This window comes from Marmota flaviventris, chromosome 7 (genome assembly GCF_047511675.1).
Source record: "Marmota flaviventris isolate mMarFla1 chromosome 7, mMarFla1.hap1, whole genome shotgun sequence".
In the NCBI taxonomy this organism is placed as follows: domain Eukaryota; kingdom Metazoa; phylum Chordata; class Mammalia; order Rodentia; family Sciuridae; genus Marmota; species Marmota flaviventris.
The window spans coordinates 85875770-85901885 of record NC_092504.1 but is presented as its reverse complement, the minus strand read 5'-3'; positions in this window follow the sequence as shown (position 1 = coordinate 85901885).

The following is a 26116-nucleotide window of genomic DNA, read 5'->3' as shown; positions in this document are numbered from 1 at the left end:
CTGATGAGTAATGAGCACCATTAAGGCCCATTTCAAATGTAAAAAACCTTGAGATAATGTACTAAATTGTTCAGAAGGTTGTTTTCTTAGTGCCTGCTGGAATACTACAGGATTTTCTTTAGCCATCCAACGTTCCTGCCTTCGTGCCAGTGAAGACGAAGGTGGAAGAATTTCCAGTGTTGCTGAGACCCGGACAAAACCTCGGCTAAGAAACTTCGGATCAAACTAGCTGCCTGCAGAACTTACCTGGACTGTGATTTAAGCTAGCTGCCTGCAGAACTTACCTGGACTGTGATTTACCTGAACTGTGAGTTAATCTATTGAGACACTGCTTTACCAGGACTGAGACAACAAACTGTAATCTACAACAAATTGTAACTCGGTATCTTTGCAAATGGTGCCATTGCTGGTATAATTTTTCCAAGGGCTTCTTGCATGGAGCCATCAAATGGCTTGGTATTGTGGCATTTTGTATCCTCCCTTTCTGTTTGTAGCAGGTTATTTATGGTGTTTCTGTAAAAACTGAAAGAATTCCCCACGCAAAGACACTTCGCCGGGAGAATTCCAATTTTATTGCAAAAAGCAGTGTGCTTATATAGAACTAAGGGGGAGATGGTAGGGTTTAGATAAATGGCAGGCAACCCGTTTATTGGCAAGTTCTTTCAGATATCAGCTCCGGAGCCCAGGAATTAGTTCTCATTGGGGCTAAGGTTCCCCGCCAGCGAGGTTTGAAATTGGCGCCGGTGGGAGAGTTCACACGGGCGGGAACTTTTCGCGCCACTGCAGGAAAGAAGAAGGTAGGAAGAAGAGGTGCTTAGGCGCCATGTTGGGGTTTTTTTTTCCTCTGGGGTATGGCTGCCATTTATACTTTTCCCAACAAAAACCACTATGGTCGTTATTTAAATTAAACAAAAGGGGGAAATGTTAGAGTCTGTAAACAAGTCAAAATAACACCTGGCATTTTGCCAGGGGAATGTTAAGAGTTCGTAAACAAGTCTGGATGGTGCCTGGCAAAATGCCAGAGGGAGTGGTTTGAGAAATAACAAAAGCAAGCCATTAAGTGTGGAGATTCCTTATTGGTTGACTGATGTATCTAGTTTATGCTAATTAGATAAGCTGTGTGGAATGTATAAATACTGCTCCTGTCCTGCAATAAACGGCTCCTACTCCTGCTATATCAACGTACACAAATTATTCGTCACCCCCCGGTTATTTTGCCAGCGAACCGGGCTCCAGCAGAAAGATGTACAAAAGACCTAGTTATGGTTTGTATAGGAAATGTCCCCCCAAGACTCATGTCTTTAAATGCTTGGTCCCCAATGCAGCCATGTCTAGAGGTTAGGGCTTGGGAAAGTGATTGGATCATGAGGGTTCTGACCTCACCAGTGAATTAATCCAGTGATAGCTGAACGGATTACTACTGGAGGTTGGTGGAAACTCTCTCCTTTCCCCCTGCCTGCCTCCCTCCCTCCTTTCCAGTTGCCATGAGCTGAGCAGCTTTCCTCCTCCACCCACTTCCACCAGATGTTCTGCCTCACCTCAGGTCCAAAGCAATGGAGCCAGCTAACCATGGACCGAAACCATGAACCAAAATATATCTTTCCTCCTCTAAGTTGCTCTTGTCAGGTATTTGGGCCACAGAGATGAAAAACTGACTAACACAAATCTGAATGAACATTTTACCATAAAGGTTAAGTAAAAATAGCTTACAAATTTATAAAATTTACTGAATTTCATTAGTTATCAGGGAAATGAAAATAAAATCACAGTGAGATTCCACTATACACCCACCATCATGACTAAAATGAGAGCATGGATGTGAAGCAGCTGGAACTTTCATATATTGCTAGTGAAAGTATAAATTGTTATAACTGTTTAGCAGTATCTACTGATACTGAAAACTGTTTAGCAGTATCTACTGAAATTAAATATATGCATAGCTGACTCAGCAGTCCCACTCTTAACTATACGTCCAACAGAAATGTAAATATTTGTCTACCAAAGGACATGTTCTAGAATATTCACAGCAGCACTACTGGTAAAAGCCAAAATCTAGAAACCACATGTGCTATTTTATAGTTACTGTTTTTCGGCTTCGAAACTCCTTTTCTGTTCTCTGCTTTGTAATGCCAAGGCTAGAATTCTGCAAACCATACTTCTACTTTTCTAGAGAAATCTATGTTAGGTTCTACCCATGAGGGAAAGACAGGAGGGCTTAAAGAGAAAAAGGGAACTGAATTCCTTCCTGTTTTGCTCTGAGTTTCTGTCAGCTTCATTCCAATAAGGGTTCTTCACTCCAGCATGGGCAAGTGGTTGCAGTTTCCAGTTTTTCCCTACACTGTAAAAACCAGCCTGCTCCTCTGCCTTGGAAATATCAGCACTGCCCAGCCCCCTCAAGAGGCCATCAAGGTCCTGAAGCCTCAGCACCTGCTGAGCAGCAATCCCTCTTCAGAGGCCCTGATTCTAGCACTGAAAACCACATGTCTAGGTTTTAATTGTTTCCACCTCTCCCCTTTGTCCACAACCCCTCAGGTGTTTCCTGAGGTCCCTTTTCTAGTACTTTGCTGTTCCTCTTTGTCTTTTAGTCCCCCAACACCAGTTTAAACAGTTCTTATGTTAACTTCTATTATTTAAAATAACTGGTATGCTTTATAGTTCATCCACAATATAAAGTATGATATATGTTCAATGTAAAATTTTTTAAAAGAAAGAGAATAAATTATCTGTACCTAATGATACTTTTGCATCTCATAAACAATGGTGAATAAAAGAAGCCAAACAGAAAAAAAGTTTGTGATATATGAGCCTATTAACATAAAATATAAAAACAAATAAAGCTGATGCATGATGCTTAGAAGTCAGGAAGGTAGTTACCTTTGGTGGAGAGCCGGGTGGTGGGAAGGTTGGACAGTGGCCTCAGAGTACAAAGAGTACTTCTGCAACACTGGTAACTTTCTCTGTCTTGATATGGCTTTTACGACACAGGAATGTTCATTTTGCCAAAATTCATTAAGTTTTACGATTATGTGGTTTCTTGACTACATGTGTATCATTCTTCCATAAAATATCTAAACAACAATAGCTACCAGTTTTAAGCTAGTGTTTGTAATTCAATTGGACATTGCCAGTAGCTTCATTTATGTCCTAAAAATATTTTCTATATATTAAAAGGATTCAGGAATCATAACTTATATTTTTAATATTCAAATGTTTTAGAATTAAAATATCATACAAAAGAAGCACATTATTTTCTTTTTTTAATTTATATATGACAGTGGAATGCATTACAATTCTTATTACATATATACAGCACAATTTTTTCATATCTCTGGCTGTATACACAGTGTATTCACACCAATTTGTGTCTTTATACATGCACTTTGGCTAGTAATGATCATCACATTCCACCATCTTTTCTAACCCCGTGCCCCTTCCCTTTCCCTCTCACCCCTCTGCCCTATCTAGAGTTCATCTATTCCTCCCATGCTCCCTCTCCCTATCCCACTGTGAATCAGCCTCCTCATATCAGAGAAAACATTCGACATTTGTTTTTTGGGGGATGCACAGTACTTTCTTTTACGTCTGTTTATTTAATGCATCACAATGGTGTTCGTACTCTCGTTTCATTTTTTTTTAAATAACTATAGAGTACTGACTAAAACATCAGTCATGCTTTTACAGCACCCCCCCCCCGGTTTTATGACCATGGGTCTTTTTTAATTATTATTAATAAGGATATGTGAGTACTGGAAATGATTTAAAAATGAATCATAAAATATTCTTGAAAACCTGCCAATGTTTTATATCTTGATTCCCTTTCAGAAGACAGTCCTTAAAATCTGTTAACAATCTACAACGTGCTTTTTTTTCTGCATTAGTTGTAGCTTTTTATGTTCCTTTCCCACACTCGACCTGCTTGACTATACTTGTTCCATGTTCAGTTTCCCAGAAGCCATTCACACTACTGGGCTGGGCTGCCTATTTTCTTTGGCAGTGATCTGATTTGCAGACTAGATGTCCCCACAGCATTTCCTGAAGAGTCATCCCTCAGTTTCTTCCCCATGCCCAAGTTTAAGCCCTGACCCGCCTGATCTTCCTGCTCCTGCCCTCACATAAACAATGTCCAAAAATAAAATGTTCACAGCCTGAACACATCTGTGAAATGAAAGTGCAGATGAAGACACAGCACATCAATAGCGTGCCTCAGGGTGTAGTTCACTCAAAATTTGGAGGAGACAAGTTAAATGAATTTATTCAATTCTGAGAAATCTCCAGCATGTCCACAATACCATAATGTCAGTCACCCTTCCAGGAGTGCTACAATAGAAATTAATGAGGCCAAGCTTTCAGCTTTGACTCTGCCACTTTCTTGGTATTTGATCCTGAAAACATTATTTTTTTTTTCAGCCTCAATTGCTTTACATGTAAAAATAGACTAAAACATTTCTAAGTTTTCAGAATTATCTAAAGAACATCAAATAAGTCATACTGAGAAAATATGAGTTAAGCAAGGAACAGCATAGGCTTCCAGATAGAGTAGTTAATTCAACCTGCTCCTATTTCCTCTTGTTTCTTAAATTCCACAACAATGGAGAAAAAAAAAAAGAACAGAATTAAAAGGAGATAAAGTATAAGGAAAAAAATTCACGTTATGGTTTGGATGTGAGGTGTCCCCCAAAAGCTCATCTGTGAAACAATGCAAGAAGGTTTAAAGGAGGAAATATTGGATTATGAGAGCTTTAACCCAATCATTGAATTAATCCCCTGATGGGAATTAACTGAGTGGTAACTGAAGGCAGGTAGGGTGTGGCTGGGGGAGGTGGGGCATTGGGGGTATAGCTTTGGGATATATATTTGTATCTGGTGAGTGGAGTCTCTCTGTTGCTTGATCGTAAGTGCAAGCTGCCTTCTTCCACCACACTCTTCTGCCACCATGTTCTGCCTCACCTCAAGCCCAGAGGAATGGAGCCAGCCTTCTATGGACTGAGAACTCTGAAACCACAAATCCTCAAATAAACTTTACCTTCTCTAAAATTGTTCTGGTCAGGTCTTTTAGTTCACCGCAGCGAAAAAGCTGACCAAAACAATGAACAACAGCCGATGAGAAAGATCTCAATAAAAGAAGATGGAGAAGAAATAACTAAGAAATATAACTTCAGTGTCCATGGAGAGATACTAGTAAAGCTAACCTCTCTAGAGGCTCAGGACCAGATGTACAAGTTCCCGTGGGAGGTCAAGGTGAAGCTATAGCTAAAATCAGGGCCTCAGTAAATCTGTATGTTTGTATATGAAGCAGTTGGCAGTCTAGGTCTCCTTCTAACCTCACCTCACCCATCGATGACCAGAAATTTACTCAGAGAAGCACTGGACTCATGAAACCAAAACATAGTGTGGGGCAATGGAAAGCTGAAAAGAGAGAAGGATATTAAGTGAAAATTCAGGTGTACTGAATGCTGAGACTCAGTTGCTTTTCTCTACCCTATTTTCAGAACATCAGCAACAATTCCTACATGCCAAGTCCCTCCCCATTTCACGTCGCATGTAAATATATTTAAAACACTATTGAGAGACATATTTAATACTTGGTAAAAAGAGAAAGAGAATCTTAGATAATCTGGAAAATGACAAAATGAAAGAATTGTTGATTGCAGGAAAAGTATAATAAGAATAAGAGGTGTGGTGTAGTTCACAGGTGGTTTCACAGTGCATAATATTTACACACTCATAAAAATGCAAACATATATTTAGCCAAAATAAATGCAAACATTTGATTTAGCCAAAAATGAACTTGTAATTATATTATGAGGGAAGGGAAGTGGTGAGACATGGGAATGCCCTAGGTACTGCCATTTGTCCTTTAGTAAATTTCCTCACCCTTTGAATGTACCCACTTAATCACAGAAGCTGGAATGCTAAAATAACCACATTTTCCGAAAACTCTTGCTGCTACAGTTCTGAATGCAATTTAAGCTACGTCAAAACATGCACTCATTTGAGATGTGAAAGGCAGAAGTGAGGCAAAGGCCACTTCCTTGTGGCTGTGGCTGCATGGTATTTGAACAGATAAGAATGTTTGCAGAGGCAGAAATCACGTTCCAAGGTGTATTCAGGACCTTGTAGGGGTGGAGCATTGGCACAGATTAAAGTGGCACCTTCTCACCTGACCTCTGCATCAACACTATTCTAGCTGGTATGCTGCTGGACCAGCACTCCCTCAGTGCCTTAGCCCCTCTTCAACTGTGGCCTGCCAGGGTCAGCCCTAACAATTTGGTAATTGCCTTATTCTTTGAACTGAGTCCCTGGAATGGTTGCAGTTCCATAAATCAAACACTGCCTGATACAAGAAAAAACTAAGTTCCAAATGACAAATTGAGAAACAGCTGTATGAGCACATTACTTAGAAATCTAGAGTTAGCAGGGAAATGAGATAGCAGAGTGGGTAATTAACCTTGGTGAGCAGGCTTAGGGATAGGTAGAAATGATTTATAAATTAAACTATACACATCTTAAAAGCATAACTTGGATTTTCCCTCATTATCTAAATCTTAAAGATAATATTACCATAGGGCAGTATTAAACATTTACTCATTTACTCATAGGTCTGTTCTCCATAAGTTTTCTTGTGTCTTTTTTTTCTTTTTTTTTTGGAGTGGGGGTTGCCAGGGATTAAACTCAGGGACACTCAACCACTGAGCCACATCCCCAGTCCTATTTTGTATTTTGTTTACAGACAGGGTCTCACTGAGTTGCTTAGCACCTCACTTTTGCTGGCTTTGAACTCACGATCCCCTTGTCTCATCCTCCTGAGCTGCTGGGATTACAGGTATAAGCCACCATGCCCGGCTTTTGTGTCTTTTTTTGTAGTATTAATACTGTCAAAAGAAGTGTATATGATCATTTCACAATACATCTTGCCATATATTCCTTCATTGAACACTAAAAAAATAAATAAATATCAGTATTTGTTAATACAAGCAGAATGTCTTGATATTTTCTTTTTAATCCGTGGACTTTTCCTCTAATTTCTAAAAAAAAAAAAAAAATTCAGGAAACTTATGTTTCTGTGATCACTTTTGGTTCTGCTTCCACTGAGGGACCATTTTTCATCTGTTGACTGTCATCATCCTGCACAGATTCACACAAGGAGCTCTGTATCTTTTCTTGCTTTTCTATATCCACACCCCCTCCCCTATAAAAACATGCATTCGCATATTTTCACAAGGGCTTTTGGGAAAAGTTTCCTTCACTGAAGTTTTGGGAAGATAGGGGGAGTTTACTTTGGAGATATATATGTGTGTGTGTGTATATATATATATATATATATATATATATATATATATATATATATATATATATACATACATACATATATATCTACAAACTCCTACATACTCCTGTCATCATCTTCACATCTTAGTTTACAAATGCCTGCCATGCTGCTCAGGCTTCTAAGTCTTCTCCCTTTTCTGGGCTTGATCCCTTATAGGGGAGAAGAATACAAGTCAGATTTCCTTATACAGAAAAACTGAAGTCATTCTGAACTTCTTTGCCAAATTCATCTCAGGGCATCCCAGGACACAAAGAAACTTTGAAATGATTGCTATCAGGTCAGGCACAGGACATGTTCAGAACACAGCCAAAACTTTCTCCATTTTTGGTCCCAAGGTAGGTTGTCGGGAGAAAGGTTTTACTTGAAATTACATGAAGATTTCTCAGTTATCAGAACAATAAAATAATGAAAGGAATGCTGATAAGAAATTATATTGTGCCATATTTGAAAATATGAACAGATCTGTAACAATCTCTCCTGGATGAAGTACACAGGATAAGATTAGGTAAAGAAACCCAAAGTTATCCGTAAAAAATAAAATCCTTACTTTACGTGTGTGTGTGTGTGAGCTTCTGTGTATTTTTAAAATCATGTCTTCACATTATTAAATGTTTTTTCCAGTTTGACAAACATGTTATTGGCAATATCTATCAATTTTCTTATTAAGTAGATAATTTCCACAACAGTACTCATTGCATTTATAATATAAGCCTAATATATTTTCACTTAGTAGGCTAGAATCTGAAATGGAAAAAGAACTAATTTTTTTTTAAGAGTATGCTTCTTTAATGTTTCTGGACCTCACTTTTCTCATTAAAGACTGAGGTCAGCAGATGAAAGAAGTTGAAAACTGAAAGGTTAAACCCTCTGAATACTTGCTTATTGGTTTCACCTATTAATAAAAAAAATATATAAATGAGCTGGTAACTTTCAGTCTTTTTAAAACAGCTTTAACAAGGAGGCATAACACATATATCATAAAATTACCTGATGTTAGTTGACAATAATTTTTGATACATTTATACAGTTGAGTAAAAACCACAATTCAGATTTAAAACATTTTCAGCACTTCCCAAAAGTCCCTGGGTGATTATTTGCACTTTTATTTCTACTCTCAACTTCAGGCAAGAAAGTTGTTTTTTTCTTGGGGGGTGAGGCTGTACCAGGGATTGAACTCAGGGGCACTCAATCACTTAGCCACATCCCTAGTCCTATTCTGTGTTGAGACAGAGTCTTAATGAGTTACTTAGTGCCTCGCTTTTGCTGAGGCTGGCTTTGAACTTGATATACTCCTGCCTCAGCCTTCCAAACCACTGGGATAACAGGCATGCACCACTGTGCCCAGCTATGTCTGGGTTTTTTAACTTGATATAATGTTTCACCTTTCATCCCCATTGTAGCATGAATCAATAGTTATTCCTTTTTATTATTGAAATTGTTTATTGTATACATAGATATGCCACATTTTGTTTATCCATTCACCAGCTGATGGACATCCTGGGTTGTTTCTACTTTGGGACTATTATAAATAAATCTGCTCTGAACATTCATGTGCAAATTTTTGCATGGAAACGCATTTCCAATTTTCTTACTTATATAACTAGGAGTGGAATTGCTGGGTCATACAGTAATTCTGTATTTAACTTTTTGAAAAACTGCTGAAGTATTCTAGAAAACAATTGCAACACATTTGCATTCCTAACAAGCAATATAGATTTCCAATTTCTACACATTTTAAAAACTTTGTTTCATCAGTCTTATAGAAGTATTTTAGTAAATACTAATAATAGCTCCTTGCGGTTTTATTTTGTTCTTCTCTAATGACACATGAGAAGTTCATCATGAGTTTATTAACCATTTATATACCTTCTTTGTGAAATGCCTATCATATTTTTGTACATTTTTAGTAGTATAGCTTGTCTTCTGATTATTGATTTTTGAAGTGTTCTTTATATAGTCTAGATGCCAAAACTTTACTAGATATATTACCTATAAATGTGTTCTTCCAATTTTTTCATGTCTTTTAATTTTCTTAAAACTTTCTGGTTTTGAAATGAGGAGAAAAGGATGATGGACTTAATATTATGTGAGAAAGGTACAATCTCCTAATAATTTGTATCTTTTAAATTCTCTAACTATACAGTTTCTATGTAAAAATACAAATGAAATTTTGGAGCTGCAATTAAAGTATTCTCCATAGAAGATAAACTGCATCTTATGAAAAACCTTTTAAAATAATATATTTTGATATAGCAAGAATGGTTTACACTAACTGGCTCAGGGGAAGGTTTGTCCTGATTTGCAACATTTCCAGTTTCCATGATATAAATATTCTCCCATAAACAATCTCAAGATACTATTTATTCAACAACCAGTTCAAAAAGTTTCTGAATATTTGTTTATGAACTCTAGAGAAGCCACTCTAGCATACTACTGAAAACCCATGATTACACTAATAAAAAGAAGTCTTAAATAGAAATCTCTTAAAAAGAAAACCTCTTCTCAAATTTATAAGAAAGAAGGCACTGGTTCAGAAAGATAGGTTATAAAAATGCATAAATAAAAAGCCCTACAAAGGATGAAAATGAAAATAAACTTTTTCTCTGGAGCAGAAAATGTATGCTATTTGAAAAGAGTAGTATTACTATCCCCAATCCAGCAAACCAGCTGTGCTAACTATGGAGAGTTCATTCTATGTGCTTAGAAAGTGCCAGCCCTTCCCATCTGGCTCCAGAAGCAAACACAGTTCCAGTCTGCTAGGTCAGAGTTCTACAGCACCTTATCCCTACTAGGTCAGAGTACTATAGTACCTTACCTCTGCTAGGTCAGAGTACTACAGCACCTTATCCCTGCTAGGTCAGAGTACTACCTTATCGCTTTACCTCTCTTTTTTTTTCCCCTATATTTTGAAATAGCTGTATTTACCCATAGATAAGCTTTTTATTTCTTTCCCCATTTTTATTGGTACATTGTAATTGTACAAAATGATGGGATTTGTTGTTACATTCGTTCATGCACAAAATATAACAATATAATTTGGCCAGTATCACTCCCCAGGACTTCGCCCCTCCCACTCCTTCTCGAACCCTTTCTTTTACTCTTCTGGGTTTAGGTGAAAAGCAAATGAATCCCTCCAGAGGCCTCCCTGGGGCATTTGTTGGAAGAAGGAAGAGACATTTCCTTTTTCCTGGGATCACTAGACATGAAGACTATATAAGCCTAGAATTGTAGTTTTCTCAAGTGATGAATCACTCTTCACCCACTACTTAGCAGACATGGGGTTTGGAAAGAAAAAGTCAATTACCCTCTCTTTTTACAGTGCAAGATATTCCTCTTAGCTACAATGATTGCACCAGAAGTATCCATTCAAGGCAAAGGTCAGGACTTTCAGTGATTGGGAAAGCTGTCAACTCTCTTCCCCAAGAAATGACAATAGCCTCTGGCCACCATGAGAAAAGTCAGTTTGAGGATAACCTACAGGGATCATGCCAACACCTGCAGAATCTCAGAGAAAGAAATAGAACACTGAAGAAGCCACTCTTAAGGATGGTTCTACCTATTCGCTTTTTAAACATGTAAATTAAAAAATGCTTTTTCTTTAACCAGTTTAAATTGAGTTTTTGCTGCATCAAAACCACTCTGTTTGGATTCAACTTAATTTTTGTGCTGGTGTTGTTTGTTACGTTTTAACTTTTCTGTGTCATTTTACACTGTTAAAATTTTGTGTTCCTCAGGCTTAAAACCATTTACTCCTCTTCCAGTCTTCAAAGCCAACCAGCAGATGTGCAGTAGCAAGCACAGGCAGACACAGACAACAACATCTTGCCAGTGATCCAGGCTCATCTCACCTTTTTCACCAGCAAACCTTTTTTAAAAAAAAATAATTTTTCTAGTTGTAGATGGACACAATATCTTTATTTATTCATTTTAATGTGGTGCTGAGGATTGAACCAAGTGCCTCACATGTGCGAGGCAGGTGCTCTACCACTGAGCTGCAGCCCCTGCCCAGCCCAGCAGACTTTTATTCATGCAGGCCTGCATGACCAATTTTAGACTGTTAATCCTCACTTTGACTTTGCACACCATCAGAACCCTGCATCCACTAATTGCACATTGACTCCTTATGGGGAACTCTGACACCTTGACACCTCAGGTGAGAGACACTGTGAATTGTCCAGGCTAAGCCCTTAGGACCCATCTATCAACAGAGAAAATCAGGGAACAAGCACTTTCTACTGATTCTTCTGGGTTTGTTTTTTGTTTTTGTTTTTGTTTTTTCTGAAAACTCCATTTCAATTTTTTTCTAAAGTGTTATTAAGGGATGGTACCAGATCTCAGAAATAACTATCTTCCAAATTAACAAGTGAATTACAACTCCAACAGAGACACGTGAAATGTAGCCTTTAAGTCACCTCTTTAAAAGCCTCCTGTTCCTTCTGATGGGCAGAATCACAGCCTATGGGAGAGGAGTCCTCTGTGTTTCTTCTTTGTTAGCAAAGCAATAAACCTTCTTTTTCCTTTTTCTTAAAAAAAAATGTTTTTGGCTCCCTAAACATTAGCATTTAATCAGGTGTAAATGCCACACCATAATCCCAATTTTAATTCCAGAGAAACTGAGTACTCTGCCCAAATCCACAGTGGCAAAATCAGGCGTGGAATTCAACTTTTTAAAGTCCAGGAGTGTTTGGTTATTTCCTACAGCAATCAAAACAGTCCCATAATAACTTTCATTGGATAATCCATGGAGTACTTTGTATTTAATTCTGGAAGTGACATTTTAAGCAGAATGTTGATATAAAAATATATTTCCAAGAGTGAGGGATCCACAAAGGCATTAGATGGGGAAAGTAGATGGATTAAGAATGTTTTCTCTTGAAAAGAAAATTCTTACAAAACAGATAATTATATTAAATATTTAAATGTCTTGACTGTATAAAGGAAACCAAGTTTATTTCATATGCCTTGTAAGGAAGACTGTGAGCAATGACTAAAAGGAACAATTAAGTCAATCTGAGTTAATTGCATAAGAAAAAAGATTTCCAATAATTAAAATTGTTCCTAAACGTAACAAATTGACCTGTGAGGTAGTGAACTCCAATCTGTAAAAATTTCAAGGGGCAGTTAGGTGCCAACTTATCAGGGGTGTTGGAGGCACACATTCACTCCCAAATGGAATGGATCACACAGATGACTTTAAATCCTCAAATCCTTTTTCAATTCTTGAGTATGTCTCAAGTGAAATGCAATCAGTAAAATCTTAATTGATGCTTCTCAAATTTTAGTATGCATAAGAATCTCCTGAAGAGCAAGTAAAAACACACAATTCAGGGTCCCAAAATCCAGAGGTTCTGATTCAATAAGTCCAGGAGAAGGAACAAGAATTTGCTTTTCTAACAAACTCCCAGATGATGCTGATTCTGCTGGCCCAAGCATCATGCTTTAAATAGCTCTATAAATCGTAATTATTTATTAGGTATTTGTAAAGAGATGAAGGAAAATTAAAAGTCTTTGGCAAGCAAAAAGAGAAATGAAAAGTAATGTGTACTTGGCATTCACATAGGAAATAAAACAGTGTAATGACTACTTCAAAGGAAAAGAATCCTTCCAAAACATAAGCCACCTCTACTCAACAGTATGAAAACATTTGGAGAGGAAATTAATTGGTACATATGGCTGTGGGTGTTCGTTTCTAACCATCAAAGTCTTTCTCTTAAACATTTGGTTAAGTAATTCTTAGGAGATGATTCCACTAAAAAATCTGTTTGGGACCCACTGAAACTCAGGTATCTCTTCTGCTAGATCTAAAGACATCTTTAGAAATTCTTATGAGACCAGCAAAAAAAACCCAAGGTGAATTTTCTAGTTAGAAGGAAAGGACAGTTTTTTGGGACAAATAATGCAATTCAGTTTGTAAATGTCTTTACCCTTGAAACAGAGATCAGAGGCAATCATCTTAAAAATATAAGATCCCTATGGCAAATTTAAAGGCACTCCTTATCCATCCTTCAAGGTTCCTGTAAAATTGCACTCTCTCATTGAGTCTCTCCCGATGCCTTCAGCAGACTTTGAACTCCAAATCCTTATCTTACTTTCAGATCTTTTTTTTTATTTTTTTATTTTTTTTTATTTTTATTTTTTTTTTTTTTTACTTTCAGATCTTTAAAAATGCTACTTACCATATTCTGACCTGTAGATGTTACATGTATTAGTGTGGGCCCAATCACACCAGGATTTAAACAAAAGAAGGATAGTAAAGAATTATTAAACTCTGATAAACAGATATATAGAAACAAATACATGAAAACTAGATAACCCTCAGTTATGTAACCAAGGAAGAACAAAGCTGGAAAGGGGCCCCTCCATAAGGCTAGGATTCAGACCTTATTGGAGAAGATGAAGTTAGTGTCATGAATGACTAAACAAAATATAATGGAAGATAGTCAAATCTTCACATCCCTGTGTTCACAAACCTATTTATGGGTTTAACTTTCATGGGTTCAACCAAGAGTGAATCAAAAATATTTGATAAAAATGCACTGTATTGAACATATACAGGTTTTGCTCTTGTCATTATTCCCTAAATCACACAGTATAACAACTATCTACTTAGCATTTACATTGTATTAGGAAGTGTAAGTAATTAGAGATGACTTAGGGTATAGAGAAGATGTGCATAGAATATACATATGCAAATACTATACCATTCCATACCATTTATAGTTTATATAACGAACTTAAACCTCTGAGGCTTTTGGTATCCAAGGGACCAAAAGTGTCCTGGTGTTTTAGTGTCCTGGAACCAATTCCCCATGGACACCAAGGGACATCTATATCTATATGATCATTAAAAGGAATCAAGAGCTGATACATGCTACCGAATGCATAAGCCTTGCAAACATTATTCTAACTGAAAGAAGCCACGGTCAAAAAGACCACATACTGTGTGATTCCATTAATATCAAATGTTCAAAACAAGCAAATATAAACAAATAGTAGATTAGCCATTGCCTATGACTGGGGAATAAGAGAGAATAAGGAATGACTGCTAATGTATATGTCTTCTTATACTTATACTTCCTTATGAAGTATACTTACAGCCAGAGAACTTATATTGAAATAAATAAAGCTTTTTTGTCTTGGAACAATTAGGACATATGGAAAACTGGAATGCACTAATCTTTGACCTCAAGTCTGCCACATTCTTATAAAAATGTACAGCCTCATCAATGTTTATAGCAGCTCAACTCACAATAGCTAAAATATGGAACCAACCAAGGTGCCCTTCAACAGATGTATGCATAAAGAAAATATGATATATAGATTTCAGTATATATGTGATATATATATGTTGATATATATGTGATATAGATATATGTGTGTGTATATATATGTGTGTATATACATATATATAAAATAACAGAATTACCCTCAGTTATGTTATATCCATCTGTCTACTCACAAGGGGAGGTCCTGATGTTGCTCATGAAGCTCACCCTGTCTGCCCTCTTGTACCCATGACATGTTACCAAGTGCTTATTTGACTCTACTGTGCGTTTTATTAGTTAAATGTCTTTCTACTCTCCAAATTCTCATTGTGTGTGTATGTGTGTGTATATATATATATAATATACATATATTATATATATAGTGGAATATTACTCACACACACAATGGAATAATACTCAGCCTTAAAGAAGAATAAAATTATGGCATTTGCTGGTAAATGGATGGAGTTGGAGAATATCTTGCTAGCAAATAAGCCAAGCACCAAAAGCTAAAGACTGAATGTTTTCTCTGATGTGCAGATTCTAATTCACAATAAGCCAGGTAAGAAGAGAGTTACTTCAGATTACATACAGTGGGGCTAAGGGGGAGAAGATGGGGTTTAGGGGTAGGAATGATAGTAGAATGAAATGGACATTATGATCCTATGCATATATACGACTGCATGACCCATGTGATTCTTCATTATGTACAACCAGAAAAATGAAAATCACACTCCATTTATGTATGATGTATCAAAGTGAATAAATGCATTCTACTGTCATGTATAACTAAGTAGAACAAATTAAAAATGCCTATTTACAATAATTTGTTGTCATGAAATTCGAAAACTTATGAAAACAAATTATACAATGGAAAGGCTATAGGGCAAAATAACCAGGGGAATAGATGTTGTGCAAATCGACTTATCTTGCCCTAGGCTTCCAAAATCTCATCTGTAAGACAGGAAATTTGGGATAGATGACCTCCAGTATCTATATTGTTCTATCATCTGCCCAGATAGCTTCAGAATCAAAATTTCAAAGACCTTTAATATTATGAATTTTTTTAAATGGTATTAAGAATTACTTCCTGATAAAAAGTATTTGCTAAATGTGAGTGGAATGATATGTATTATCTTTTTATTTTTTTTCTGATAAAGACTGTGTCTTTTTATTACTAGGTTAAAGTATAATCTTGCATAAGCGTGTGTGTTTGTAAGTATGTGCATATATATATGTATACCCCTTATGTAATTCATATATATATATTTAAATTACTATTATATTTGAATTTTTATATATTTTTAAGGATTCCTCTCCCACTTAACAACTTAGTCCTTCTAGTTCTATACATACTTGTATATACTTTGATTACATAGACTTCATTTTTCTCTGAATAAAGTTAAAATACTGGCAGTTAAAAAAAGCATGAGCTATTTCTGTCAGCCCTCTCCTGGGACTCTGCTCCCTAGTTAGGCAGTTATTTAAAATTGAGCAACTGCACTGTCTTTTTTACCTAATAGTTGTCATTTTAAAAGCTCCTGGAACTTTTCTTTAAAGAAACAATAGAGAATGAAGCAAACCTCCTTTAGCTGGTCAGTGTGGTCCCTTCAAACACAGCAGCAACTCTCCTATCTATATTTGGAATGAAGTATATATTTAGACTCTTCATCCTAGGGAGCTTAACACTTAGCACTCTGAAAGCATGTGTTCTTCTATTAGTCATTTCAAGAAACCTTTTTTTTTTTCTCTTTCCCACTTGTAAAAAAAGCTTGGGGACTAAGAAAAAGAAATAATTTGATTAAGAGCAGGAAGAAAGGATAACTGGTAAGAAAGATCCTGGTAAATCAAGTCCCTCAATTCTGTAATATCCATCTGTCTGCTCACAGGGGAGGTCCTGTTGTTGCTCACGAAGCTCACCCTGTCTGCCCTCTATGTACCCATGGCATGTTACCGAGTGCTTATTTGACTCTATTGAGCATTTTATTAGTTAAATGTCTTTCTATTCTCCAAATTCTCCTACAATGGAAAGGGATGTATATTCCTTGAATAGCTCTTTCTACAACGATTTCATAAAGTGGAATCTCAATACAATCCTTGAATTAGATTCAGCTGTAAGATCATTCCATTAATCCATAGGAAATAGTTATTTTCTCAGGTCAAAAACTGGCAAGAATTCTATGACCCTGGCTTAAAGAAATTTCAGAAACCCACTGTTTAGTGGCATCATTTTTCCAGTCTGGTAAACATGTTCTCCCATCAAGCACCACAACTTCAAGGGCTTTTGTCAATGTTTCATATGTTTCAATTACATAATTTTCACTGCAGAGTTTTAAATTAATGAAAGTATATTAATTAGAAAAGCATTCTTTGAAAATAATCTGGGAACTTGTGAATGGAATGTTAGGGTGGAGCAATGGTGCTGGGGCAGGTCCCAAAATAGCTGTAGTTAGGTTCTCTTGCTGAGACTTCTGGAGGGCTATGTTATGTTTTCAGTGTGTAGCCAGGGCTGGGAACCGACTATTTATGGTTAGTCCAGGCTAGAAACACTGTGATTCAGCATAGAGACTCAAGGTCATAAACATTAACTTTTGAGCATGCACCCTCTTATATAACCTTTTGCCAGTGAGCCTTTTTTGTTTCACCAGCATATAAAAAGGGCCTATGGAAATGGGCCAAGAAAGGGGCTAAAATCGAACTGACTGGGGCCTGAAGCTGAAGCTGGGGTCTGGCCAATGGCCGAAACCACCACTGAATAAAGCACATCTACTATCTAACTGAGTGTTGCATCTTCTTCTACCTGCTGAACCCCAAATCTGTTTCCTGGGTCAGAGTCCCTGCATGATAAATGGTCCTTAGTCTTTCTGGGTGTTATAGAACTTTTGAAAGTCTGAACTTTTGAAAATATGGATGCACTTTCCAGAAAAATGTTTACACACATAGTCTTGCATATAATCCTAGCCAGTCAATAGATCTATCCAACCCCACCAAGCCATCAATTAAGAATTCCTAGCAGACCCAGAAGATGAAGAAAGTATTGAGTAATTGTCCAGTAATTCCAGCTATTCCCCAATTTTAGAACAAGAAAAAAAAATGTGGTCTATTTTTGGATCTACCCAGTCTACAATTTACCAGATGGTTGCTACTCTCTGCCTATGTAAACACAATTAAACAGGAAGAACACATAATATATTATCCAAACAGATACTTTTGAGAGTGAAAGGGGCACGAACAATTATACCAAGATATCAGAACATGATCTGTATCAAGAAAATACCATTAAATAGTTCATTTTAAAAATATATCTATGTATCTGATCTGGGCTGGGGTTGTGGCTCAGTGATAGAGCACTCGCCCAGCGCATGCAAGGCCCTGGGTTCCAACCTGAGCACCACATAAAATAAACAAATAAAAAAATAAAGGTATTGACAACTACAACTAAAAAATAAATATTTTTTTAAAATGTATCTGATCTTCTTTATCCAATAACTGTTCAATTTCTCCACTTTGCATAAGGGATTAAAGCCCACCACCACAAAATCAATGATTACATCCTAGCTTTTTCTTTTTAGACTTCAATTTGGAGTAAGCTAGTTAAATTCTATATTTCTCAGCACCCTTACCAATATATCCAAAGTGAACTAGATGCTCTCTATTAAGGTTGTCTCAAGCTCTGTCATTCTATTAATCCAATTTTGAAATAAAGACTTTTATCAGAAAAGTTTCTAAGCAAAAATGTTGCTAAGCCTTCTTATGGGGAGGGGCTTTTAAAATCACAGTATTTTTGTAAAAAAACAAATAAACAATTGATTTAAAGTCCCTTGTACTTTATAATCAAACTTATTATGATCTGCAGTACAAATAATCAATAATTTGTGTGTATGTGGTACCGGTGATTGAATTCAGTAGTGTATTGTATCTGAGTCATATTCCCAGCCCTTTTATTGTATTTGTTTAATTTGGAGACAGGGGCTAGGTGTCCAAGGCAGCCTTGAACTTGCGATCCTCCTGCCTCAGCCTCCTGAGTAACGGGAAATGTAGCCTTGTGTGTCCTGCTCAGTCTATAATTTTAAGGTGTGAATTTAACTATACCAAACATCTTGCATCTTTTCATATATAATTACCACCATTAAGTAGATACCCTAGTCCCATTCTCTAGACAAGGAAAACTTGAGGAACGTGACTGAGGTGCTGGTAAATGACAGATTCAAAGTTAAAAACCAGATCTGACTACTGAGACTGGGATCTTCACAGCAGAAGTTCACTCATTTACCAAGTATTATCCCCATTTTCAACTTGCCTGTCATTCTACCTGGAACCCTGATATACCAAATTTCCTAGACTTCATGTCAGACAGCTCTTGCATAACGACTTAATTGTGATCATCACAATGAGTGATCGTAGTCACTAGCTTGGTTAAGATAGGGGGAAATTGTACAGTTAATATTTACTGGTACATGTTGAAAATACTATGTCTATTAAGACTGACTAATTAGGAATAGTTCATAATGGACCATGGCTTAGAATACGAAACAGCTATATTTGTAAGGGCAGTGATGCCACCTGAAAGAATGTTTAAAACAACAACCTAACAACTACATTTTGCATTTTTACATGTGATGCTTAAAACCACCTGCTATGGTTTTTAAATAAAATCTTAAAATATAGTTTTAAATATGTACATAGAGTACAGTTAATGTGAAATTGTCAATCACTTTCAGCCTCATGAAAATACATTAGCACAATACATTGGTACTACTATTGCTACTTTAGAAGATATCACCTTATATTATCTAAAATATGACCTTTGGGTGTGTGTGTGTGTGTGTGTGTGTGTGTATGCTCACACACTGCAGATTAAACTAGAGGTCTGGTGGATGCTAAGCAAGTGCTCTAACACTGAGCTATATCCCCAACCCTAAATACTACTTTTGAGAAAGTCATAGACATTTATGGATTGTTAAACCTAACTAATGATAAGTTTAAATATTTTAAACTTAAATCCTATTATTTTTAGTTAGCATGCAAGACTATAATGCAGACTTTCATAGAGACACACATTTGGAAGAGTAAAGCAAAATTGATAAAGGAAGCTAGGCATTGTGGTACCCTTTTATAAATCCAGCTACTTGAGAGGCTGAAGCAGGAGAATCATGTATTCAAGGCCAGCCTGAGCAACTTAGCAAGATCCTGTCTCAAAATAAAAAATAAAAAGGGCTGCAAATGCAGCTTAGTGGTAGAGTATCACCAGTACTGGTGGGGCGGGGGTGGGGGGAAGCAAAGGATATTTCATTAAATAACCAACATGAATCACTTGAGCAAAACATCAGTAAAAATTGTTGGAGTCTCATGCAAGTTTATATGCTCAGGACAATACAATAACCAGTTAACAAATGTAAACAATTATAGGATATTTGCTTAAAATAGCCCTTCAGTCCATATATGAATCACTCAAATTAGGCCTGAGACAAGACAGAAGGAAGATGTTCTCTCATAATAGAAGTCTTTGAAGACCCTAATGATGTTCTATCAGCTTATTTTGATATTTCATCAACTCTAAAACATTTATTCTTAGTTGGGTAAATGTTCTATATTTCCTGTTAGATTTTAGAACAAGGAGGATCTCTGAAATAAATATATGTTGCTAGCTGGCAAAAACACAAAAATAATAATAGCAGAGAATGGAAATGTTAAATTAGTCTACTAATTAATTAGTCTATTCTTGGTGATTTGAAAGCTACAAACTTCAGGAAATAATTTAGAAAAAAAACGTTGATTTTGTGTTTTTTATCTAGAATATAATGAAAGATCAATAAATCATAATACTAATAAAATACATAACAATCATTTTCTCACAAAGTTGAAAGTATAAATTTTCATTGGGAGATCACTGAAATCATATTAAATTGCATATCCAGTTTTAAAATAATAAACGTCTGCATAAAATGTATCTAATGGCAAACCATGAGATAAATTGTTTTGTGAAATACATCAAAATATAGGGTCCAAAACCAAGGGCAATCTTTATTACAGGCCTGAAAGCCTATTAAAACAAAGGCAAAACTTGAAGGTCGTTTCAGCACTACCACCCAGAAACTTAAAACCAGCTGGGTACAGGAGAAACAGAGGGAGGCTTCTTGAAGACCACCCACACAGTGGCTATCTCCCTGCTCCTGGGTCTGACTGTGGAGACCAGCTTCCTGCTCAAGCATGAGGAACACATGGTGCTTCTGGAAAATTGTGAATCAGCCAAATTCCCACCTACACCAGCTCCTCTCCTCAGAGGCCCCAAAAACTCACAAAAACCAATGGACTCAAAGGGACAGCCAGAACTCCAGTACAGGTCTGACTTATACTAGGAAATCTTAGGGACACTACAGAGACTCAACAGAGTGGTTGAATGAAATACCGCTGAGTCTGGAAAAGTCAAAATTGAAAAGTGCATTCCATCAGGAAAGGAGATTTGAAGCATGAAGGATTGAGGTTGCCCTAATTATAAATGAAGAAAGGAACTAAAGATATTAAGTAGGCACACAAAGAAAGCTAATCTGAGAAATGAAATCCATTTTAGAGGAGTTAGAAAATGAGGAAAAACCATTGAGTAATATAAACCAAATTAAAGCCTTGTCTCTCCAGAATCATTAGTGAATGAACTATTATGGTATACAGAGTTTTCTGGAGAATTAGGAGTTTATCTGTTAACAAATACACATTTAAACCAAATTAAGCCATCTTGAATGCAAATCTTTCTAAATTTTATTACACATTGCTTTGACTTCTCCAATATGATCATTCCTAAAGGCACATGAAAGGAAAATTATACAATGATTTATAAACTCCAATCTGTGAACAGATGCTTGGTTGCTTCATTAGAAACACATTGGAAACATAAAACTATAGACAACAGTGGAGCCCAAAAGTCTGTGCTTTTTAAACCCTTCTCTGATTCACAGCAGGCTTCAAGAACCAAGAGTGTAAGAGGAAGAATACTTACCTGGCCATGACTATTTAGGTATTGTTATTTCTCATATCTGTGCATGAATTCAACTTATATTTATTGAGCATCTAATATGCCCTATATTAAGCACTGTCTTAGTCTACTTGGATTGCTGTAAGAGAATACTATAGATTGGATAACTTACCAGCAACAGAAACTTATTTCACACACACTTCTGGAAGCTTGGCAGTATAAACCATAGCCACCAGCAGATCCAGTGGTGGTGAAGTTTTGTTTGTTTTGACTCAGAGACAGCCATCTCTCTGTGTCTTCACATGACAGAGAGGACAAGAGAGTTCTCTGTTGTCTCTTTTATAAGGTCACTAATCTCATTCATGAGGTCTCTGCCCTCATGATTGAATCACCTCCCGAAGGCCCCCACCTACAGTGCTGTCACATTGACGATTAGATTTCAATATATGAATTTTGAGGGGACACAAACAATCTGTAGCGAGCACCCAATCTGTACTTTGGCATATGAAGATAAATAAAACGTGGTTATCAGAAAGTTTGCATTCAAGTAGGGGAACCAAATACCTAATTATAGTACAGTGAGGCCAATCCAGTGTAGGATACAATGAGACTAACCTGGGCAGAGAAAGAACTTCTAACTTACTGTGAGCTTCCTGGAAGAGCTGATGTCTGAGATAAGTCCTAAAAGTTGAGATATTAGTAAAGCAACTTTAAATAGGGAATGTGAGGGAGGAAGGAGACAATGTTCTGAGTCCCCTTCAAACTATACATATAGTCTTAGGAGTTGATGATAGAAAGCAGAGAAAAGACAGGATTCAGAATTTATTTTGCAGTTAGTGGAAAGCTGTGGAAATATAAAGTCAATGAATATCACCATGAGATTTGCATTTCAGTCAAATGACTGGCTGGATATGTAGGATATAAATTTAAGAGGATAAGAAACAGATAGGGGCTGGGGTTTTGGCTCAGTGGTAGAGCGCTCACCTAGCATGTGCAAGGTCCTGGGTTTGGTCCTCAGCACCACATAAAAATAAATAAATAAAATAAAGGTATTGTGTCCAACTACGACTAAAAAAATAATATATTAAAAAACAAAGATAAGAAAAGAAATAGAGAGCCAGGCTCTGTGGTGCATGCCTGAAATCTCAGCAACTGCTTAGGCAGAGGCAGGAGGATCACAAACTGGAGGCCAGTCTGGGCAACTTAGCAAATCCTATGTAAAAGAAAATAAAAAGGACTAGAGATGTAGCTTGGTGGTAAAGCAAAGCATCCCAGGGTTCAATCCCCAGCATCAGAAAGAAAGAAAGATAGAGAGAGAGAGAGAGAGAGAGAGAGAGAGAGGGAGGGAGGGAGGGGAAGGAAGGAAGGAAGGAAGGAAGGAAGGAAGGAAGGAAGGAAGGAAGGAAGGAAGGAAGGAAGGAAGGAAGGAAGGAAGGAAGGAAGGAAGAAAATATGAGTTAGGAATATACAAGAGAATTTCAAGTAAAGAGATATTGAAGTTCTGATAAAAGACAGTAAAATTGACTGGAAAAGAGAAGATAGATTTGAGGAAATGGAGGCAAAAAGGACAAAATGATAGATTAGAAGGGAAACGGATTATAAAGGTGATATACAGAAAAGCAAAAACAGAGCACTTTCCAGTACATATGAGGTCCTGGGTTCAATCAGGAGGAGAGAGGGGGGAGGAGGACAAGAAGAAGAGAAGAAGAAGAGGAGGAGGAGAAGGAGAAAAAAAGAAAAAAGGGTCAAGGATAACAGCTCCCCTATCAGATTATCTTAGGTAGTATTTTTCCTTTCTAAGTGTCATTAGTAAAGTGTGAAGCCTAGAGGGTCTCTACAAGGACATCTAATTCTAAAAGCTTACAAATCTTTAAATACTGATTATTATATTATTCAATATTGGCCTCAAAGCCTTTTGAAGTTTTCCCTTACACTAAGTGGCCCTAGGACTTCAGTTCCAGTACTATCCTCAAGAATGATGTTAACTTGTCAACTATGATAGCAGCTGCTGACAGCATGCCTGCCTTTAGCAATACTCTTTTGTAATTATATCAAAATGGATTCTACTGCCATGTATAACTAAAAAGAACCAATAAAAAAGATCTTAGAAGCACATGTTTAAAAAAAAAACAATTCTGCCCTCTTCTAAATTTGTGATTTCAGATGTAGATATAGAATAATTTCCCCCTCTATTGAACTACATAGCACTTCATCTGTGAAGTCCCTATGAGACTTTCCTTATTTCACACTGTTCTAATCTTAGATGTAAATGGCTTTATGTGTCCTACTGGACTTTAAAAAACTGAAAATAAGAAAAGTCTCTTAACGTTCTTTGTGCACTTTCACATAAATCTCCCCAGATTGTGCCCTGCATATACCACTTAACCCCTTTTGTCCCAGCGTCCCAGATATCATATTTGCCCAGTGTCCTATTTATATAATAACCTATACACATAAAATATAACATATAGTCCCAATGTCCTATTTATAGGACAATCTATTTTCATTCTTAATAATAATAAAGGATATATAATATCTAGATTATGATTTCCAACCTATTTACTGCATCTGTGTCCATTTCATTGAAATATTTGCAGAATTGAAAAGTTGGGACTTAAGGGGTTAAACAATACCTTCGTGTCTATCTGCATCAAGATTGTTTGAATTGTGACTAGGTCATGCATATGCAGACCACGTGTGAAGACTTGAGGAACTTTTTTTTTCCTGAGTTGATGAAAAAGTTTAGTAGATGAAAAGTTCAAGTCATTCAGAGGGCCTTAGCTTAGATCCTTGTTCTAAGCTGTTCTAGGAAGCAGAGATATGGAAGAGCAAGGCATTGTTAAAGCTTGAAAAACCATAGATAACTCAATTTGAGAAAAAGAGGCAACTATCAAAGAAAATAAATATAAGCTGTCATCCACATTTTCATATGATGGATTTTGAGAAATCTATGTGACAGACAAATAAGCACATTCTCAGAAAGCTAAAAACTATAAATTCCTTTAGATAATCTTACAGGTTTAATTCAAACTTAGAGTTTGCCTACAAATTTGTATCACATCTTTGTTATCTTCCCTGATAATTAAACTACATGGCTAAGCAAATTAAATAGTGCATTATTGATGACAAATTGTGCCATTAGAGACATCCCTAATGATTTTGACCTTTGCTCAACTGTGATGAAGTTTATGAGGCTTGCACCTCTTATACATGTTTCAACAGAATTTCTTCTAGCACATTGCCTTTGCATCTATAAATATTTATGACAGAATTCAATTAAATATCTAAATTGTCACAATTGTTCAGAAAAAGAAAGCAATTAGGCACCTTCTAATGGCTCAGAATAATCATTTTGCACCTGCTGAATACAATAGTATGTACTTTATCAATGTCAATGATGTGGAATGTGTAAGTTGGACCAAATTTCAGAAATTAAGAGTTAAGGACTACCTATAATTAAAATGTTGAAAAAGACAAGGAATCATAATTTTGATTTTGATTTGTTTAGTTGTTTAATAGATATTATATCAAATGGGCTGCAGAAGCAGAAAGCAGCTGGTTAATATTCATGGATGACCTAAAATTTGCTTTCAGGATCTTCATGTCCCTATTTCGTACCTGAACTCTGTCCTCCATGAGTTCTGAAAAAGACCTGAGCAATTGTGGGCATACTGCTCCTTCTTTGTATTGATTAAAGTTAGGCAAATATCTATTTGCTCTTGTTATGACAATATGAAAATTTTCCAAAGATACCTTTAATAAGAAATTAAGAAAAGCAAGGGACTTCAAAATAAGTGTAAAAATAATATGAGTTTTATAGGGTAAGGACTTTCAGCTTAAGCCAAATCAAAATTTAGATGTAGCTAAATAAGCTCCAACATTGATTATGTATCTACTACATGCCTAGCATTTTGTAAAATGTAAGAATAATAGTGGATTTTCCCCCCCAGAAAAAAAAATCACAGTCTTATCAGAGCAAGGGATATATAAACAAAAACATTATTATAAGGTAATTAATGATAGGATAAATGTTTATACTTATTACTACTTTTATAGTAGGATTAATGAAGTATTTTATGTCAACCTACTTTCTCCTTTTAGCTTTGACAGAATTTCCAGGCAATTGTCATGTTCTCTTCACACCTGAAGCTTGGCTTTTTTGCCATTCATACCTAGATCAGAATTGGCAAATGCAGGTGTCTTAGTCCATTTTGTTGTTATAACAAAATACGTGAGACTCGGTAATTCACAAATAATACAAATTTATCTCTCACAGTTATGGAAGCTAGGAAGTCCAAAATCAAGACCCAGGGGATTCATTGTCTGGTGAAGGTCCAGTTTCTGCTCCCAAAATGGTACAACAGAATGCTATGTCTTCACATAGCAGAAGGAAGTGCAAAGGGGGACAAATGCTGTGTCCTCACACAGCAGAAGAAGAGAAAGAACTTAGTCCCTTGAGCTCTTTTATAAGAGCTCTAATCCCATCCACAAGGTCTCTGCTCTCTTGACCTCCAGTCCTATAGACTTGCCTCCTAACAGCATTGCATGTGC